A 6,087-nucleotide genomic window follows, 5' to 3' on the forward strand; every position below is an offset into this window, starting at 1 on the left:
AGGAAAGGAGACCCGAGACGGTACTCCTATATGGCAATTTATGGACCTATCTAGACAGAACTTAGACTATTATCCCCAACCACCACCCTGAGGGGACAATGCGGCAGGAAATTCTTTCATGACCTTTAAATCGTTAAGCTCTCAGAGTTCCAAGGAACAGGTTGACCTAGTCGAGGGAAGAGCCTGGCTAAAGGAAATATAGGAATCATTTGAGATTCTAAATGATTGACGAATCACAAAAGACTGTTTTTATCACTCACCCTCCTAAGAGAGAGACCACCTGCTGGTGAAAGGCCAAGGAAGGCACGGAGCAAGAGATTATAATAAACTGATTAAAGTTCAGTCAATTGTTTTCAGGAAAGTACTTCCCAAAGTTATGAAGATAGTGTAAAAGCTTTAGAGCCAGAACAAAGGCGGACGAGTATGATGAATTATGAATCTAAGTTGTAAAAGTTATCAAGATTCGTTCTGAGGACACGAATCCAGAATGACGGGATGTTTGAAATCAATGCTTATGTGGTGTTGGTTCATGAAAAAATGGTAAGAGAAAGGAAAATAAAAAGAAACTGAAGTGGAAAGGAATACAAGGGCAATAGAGTTGAGGTATGATAAGGGAGTTGGGTATGAGGAAACCCTAAAGACTCGTAGCAATAGAAATAGAAAAGTATGTAATCGTCAGGATGAGGGTGATTCACCATGAGTTAAAATAGATGGTTGAAGGTGTAAGAGATACATATATTTATCCCCTGTAAGTTGGGAGGATTCGAGGAAACCTTTAGATAGTTTGAAGGATAAATAATAAGACGCGGATAGACTAAGGAGACAAGAAAGTAGGAAAGTTGGATGAAGGAAGTGACCTTCAATAATGTGAAATGTAAGACCGGTGGCTCGATACCCAGAAAGGGAGGCGCCAGGTATGAGAGATATCCCAACATTGAGGTGACTGTTGAGATAAACAACGAAAGTAAATAAGGAATTATTAAGAAGAAGTTCACGTTGAACACGACCAATATCTTCCAGAACATCCTTGTTATCGTTACCAAATTAGGCAAGAAAAGCTGATAACCGTTGTTATCTTTTGGAGGCCATATTGATTGACCTCATGTTGTATACAGATGTTATTGTGAAATTAGGCATATACTATCGAGGTGGGAATGATTGAATAAGACACCCTTATCAGGGATATATGACTTGATTTATCAATGGAAGGATGCAGGTACCTTTTAAAGGTGGAATTAAGGATAGAACATCGGTAACTTAAAATGAATCCTAGGGGAATGCATAAAGGTTGGCATTTCACCCTTAATAGGGACAGTATGAGTTTTGACAGTATGATTTAGAAAGGGTTAAGGTAACAATAACCTTTAAGAATTAGTGGAGAAATTTTTCAGACGTATATAGACAATGGTTCTAGTAATAGTGAATGGTATTTTGATATGTCCTGTATCTAGGGAATACAGGAGGAACGATTGAAGGATAACCTTAGAGGTTTTACAAGGAGAAAGGTAATATTCAAAATTCTTAAGAATAAAAATGTTGATAAAAGAAATATGACGTAATTATAATGAAGCCAAGTGGGGCACGTGTTAAACCACGAGAAAGTATGGATCGAACCAGTAAAGGTCGAAATTGTTCCAGGCAATTAGGACTTAAGATAAAAGATGTTCTAAGTATAATTGAGAGTCAGTCGTGACAGTGATTAACCTCTAAAGACTGAGGCAATAACTTATGGAAAAATGGTGATTTTTTTTTACTCATCAGATTTTAAGGAAAACATCTTCACATAAGCTGTGATTGAAATGAGGTAGAAAATTTATTTGGAGGTGGTTAAAATGACATGGACTGTAGGGAAATTTTACTATCAGGAAAGGCCAAAGAGGTGGCCGACACTTTAAAGGTAAGAGGATAATTATAGGCGCTTGTGCCAAAATAATACAGTGAGGATGGTTAAAACTGTGAAGGTTGTATTATGGTTTGGAAGATTGACATTCCTTCTGATGACTGTGCAATACCCAACCGTAATAGTAGTTGGTAAAGGTTTAATTCGTGTAATCGCCATGAGCGGGCTATCTATCTTAGGAGGTCCTATCTTGAGACTAGCCAGGACCATGTTTCAAAAAGGACTAGACGAACATTTGAGTTAAGTCTTCTATTTAAGGCATATGATTAAGAATGGTATTAACCTGCTATCGTTGCTTTGATTGAAACTCTTCTGCAATTTTATCTACTTCATGTCATGAAAGTACGTCAGAGTTTGGAGTGTCCTTCATGAATTATGATTGGTGGTTATGTTAACTCCTTAGGAGAATTAGATACGAGATGTATGGACTCCGTATGGTTAGCTATTAAGACTTCATGGAAAGTGAATGACTACAGTAGGTCAGTGGTGGACCATAGTAAGGCAGCAATGATTCTGCGAGTAATGAGCTGATTACAACCGTGAGAGTTGTATTGGAATGGGTGTTGAGATTGAGTACCACTAATCGGGTCGTGGTAGTGTATAAGTTATCATTGATAGACTAATTAAGTAGAGTATCTACCTAGTGAATAATTATTCTTTCTTATCAATAGAGAGTCGTATTATTATACGAGGAAGGTTGCGGTGCAAGCATAGAATTCTAGTAATGATGATGTATAGAATGAGATCCCAGATTCGATTTTCGATGTCGAGGGAGTTTCAAAGGTGATTATGTATAAGCTCGAGAAAGAGTGTGGGTCCATAGAATGATGGACGGGATAGCGAAAATATTTAGGCATGGGAAATACGAGGCTATAATGCTTGATGCTGATATAAATATGTATATGTTTTGTTCTCCTATGACAAACCTCTGTAGTTCAGAGGTAGGTTCCAAGCCAGATATTTTATGGCAATAAATTTTTTTTTATGAATATACAATTCTCTTCAATTCGTTCTTTTCTCTTCTTTTCATTTCATGTAAGCTGAGGAGAACAACCCTTCCAGAAGGGGAGGTATTGCCGAATGACTATCTATCTGTGTGATAGAAGCCGAGTAGGATACCAGCTATTGTTTAATTGCTTGTCAAGTACTAAAGGCTGGCCACCTTCTGTACTAACTATGCGATATAACAAGTGTTCATGATCATAGTGATCTCTCAACAAATTCCTTTACTTCTATTTGATTGATCAAATTTTGGAAAATAGAAACAACTGAAAAAGGAGTAATAAAGTGGTGGTAGTATGCGGAATGGGAACACATTCGTGATACTAAGGTTGACGTGGTTATTAAAAGGTTATAGAACGCTAACGAGCAAAAGTATAACCAGTATAATATTAGGAACGGAAGGTAGTAGCAATTACGAACTGGAAAAGAATGGGTATAGAGAAGCAGAAGCTCTAATGCTAAAAGCAATAATGAGAGTCTGTGCAATAAACTTGAAAGAATTTGGAATGATCACTTAATTCGGATTGAGTTATCTTACGACAATAGATCATATGTCATTATCGAGATGTCGCCTTATGAGATCCTTGAGGGAAGACAATGTCAATCTCCCTTATGTTAGGATGAAGTTGTAGAGCGCAAGATGCTCGGACCCGCAGTAGTCCAAAGGACCAAGGATATGATAGATCTAATCAGAGGACGGCTGGTAGTAGCCCAAGATGGACATGATAAGTATGTTGATTTGACACAAAAGGATAAAGAGTATGAAATAGGGGACCTAGTAATGTTATAGGTATCCCTTGGAAAGGATTGATGAGGTTCGGAAAGAAAGGAAAGCTAAGTCTACAATTTGTTGGACCCTTGGATATATTAAGACGTTTGGGAAGTTAGCATATGAGCTAACCCTAACCCCGAACATGTAGCAGGTCGTAACGTGTTTCACGTATCAATGTTAAGGAAGTGTAATTCGGATGCCAGACAAATAGGGGCATATGAGCGCATAGACATGCAACCCGACGTAACCTATATGGAGCAACCAGGAAGGGTTATAGAATGAAAAGGAACAAGTGCTTAGGAGAAGGGTTATCAAACTAGGCGGAGTTTGGTGGTAGGACCACAATATGGGAAAATTTACTCGAGAGTTAGAAAGTGTAATGCTAAGAAAGTATCCCCATTTGTTTTCTATTTGATTCCGGGACAGAATCCTTTTAAGGAGGGGAGACTGTAATAACCCCAATTTTTGAGAAATTTTGAAACCCTTATGAATAGTGTTTTTGCTGAACGAGAAAACTTTTCATGCCACGCTATGTAGGGGTTCTGTTATTGATCTTATGGGATATTATTAGTACTCTATGTGGTATATAAGTGTATGTAAAGATCGTCAGAATCCAATTCTGAACACTTTGATTTTTCCCGGAAATACACTAGATACGGAAAGATTTGAGAAAAAGGTAACAGGATAAAAAGGATTTAAATTAAAGGATTATAGGAGAGGATCATAAAAGGAATATAATATATTGAGAAAGGTTAAGGGAACCTAAGTAATAAGATCCCGGGTATGATCCTTCAAACGATAAACGAAAACGAAAGTTAAGCGAACCGTATAACAGATCAGCGGTCATTAGGCAAACAATTAGGAAGTTAATCAAAGGGATTAGAGAGGATGATGTCAGCCAACCAATGAGAAGAGGACAAGGAGGGGAGGATGACATCATGAGGATGACACAAGCATGACATGAGAAGGAAGGAGATGTGGTGGCTTTTTAACCACACAAAATCAAGGGCAACTAGGTAATTTATTAAAACAAACATAAAAATCAAACCAACCAAGCCAAGCAAATCATTTTTCATCAAAATCAAAAAGAAACCAAGGCATTGTTCTTCATGCTCTCGGCCAAAACAGAATCAGAACACTAAAACTGTTGTATCTCCTTCATTTCTCACTCAAATATTGTGTTCTATAGCTCATTGGAAAGGTATTGAGATGGCCTACAACTCTTGTTCACAAGTCTTGTCCAAATAATCATGGTAAGACCCTCATTTTTACAGTTCTTTAAATCGGACTTTTAGAAACTTCAAAGCCTAACTTTGTGTTCTTGATTTCTTTGGAAAGATCAAGCTTGTAGGAGGCTCCCTAAGGCTTCCTAGCAACTTAACACCTCCCAAGGAAGGTATAAACTTCAAACCCTAGCCTTTACTTTATTTGTTAGTAAGTTTAATGGTTGGTATTGTGAAATGAGAAGCATGGATTGTGATTATTAGTAGTTTGGTTTGATTTGGAAGTATTTTGGTAATTGAAGCTTGATTATAGTTCATAGGTCTTGATTGTGGTTGTTTGAGTTGAAAACCTTGGAGATTATGGACTGATGTGGTATGGTTTAGGTGAAGTTTTTTTGTATTGATGGTTATGAGTTGGTTGGTGGTTAATTGGAGTAGTTTAAACATTGGTAATCGCGTAAACATAGCCGTCGTAACGTCCGATTTTCTTTGGACTGTTTTTGTGCATAACATTAGGACCCGAGAACCCCCTGCTAGATTATGACCAATGCCATGTTTAGATAGCTCATGTTACGAGCTTCGTTTTGATATGTAGTTCGTTCGATTCCGATGCACGGTTTAGGAGAAACAACCGTTTCAAGTAACGGCGTTTCGCGAACGAAACTTTTCCCCTCGCCTTACTTTGAAACATAGGTTAAAGACCAAAAAGGGTTAATTAATGTATGAAACATTTATGGTAAGTGTGTTAGGCAGTTGGTAAGACACTCGCGAAGGAATCGCCTTAAAACTCGTAAAGGTTAAATTATTAAAAATGGTGGAGCCGAGGGTACTCGAGTGACTTAAGAGAATCAGTAAGCGCAAAACAAGCGTTAGAGTCTAAGTTAGTTAAAGTATAGATTTACAAGTGACTTTGGTTTAATTCCAACTTACTTGTTGTTTATAGGTTACCAGACTCGTCCCGAGCCATTCGTAACCCCCAGTCGCTCAGGCAAGTTTTCTACCCGTTATACTGTTGTTGTGATGTATATATGTATATGCATTATCTTGCGATAGATGCATGATGTTTATATTAGCAAATGTTGCAATATATTAAAGCATGCTGCTATGGTATATATATGCATGCCTGTTTCATATTCTTTCCATATATAATTGTTGATTCAGTTGATAATACCTATGCTAGAGGATAGCGG

Source organism: Apium graveolens, chromosome 7, assembly GCF_009905375.1.
Source record: "Apium graveolens cultivar Ventura chromosome 7, ASM990537v1, whole genome shotgun sequence".
In the NCBI taxonomy this organism is placed as follows: Eukaryota; Viridiplantae; Streptophyta; class Magnoliopsida; order Apiales; family Apiaceae; genus Apium; species Apium graveolens.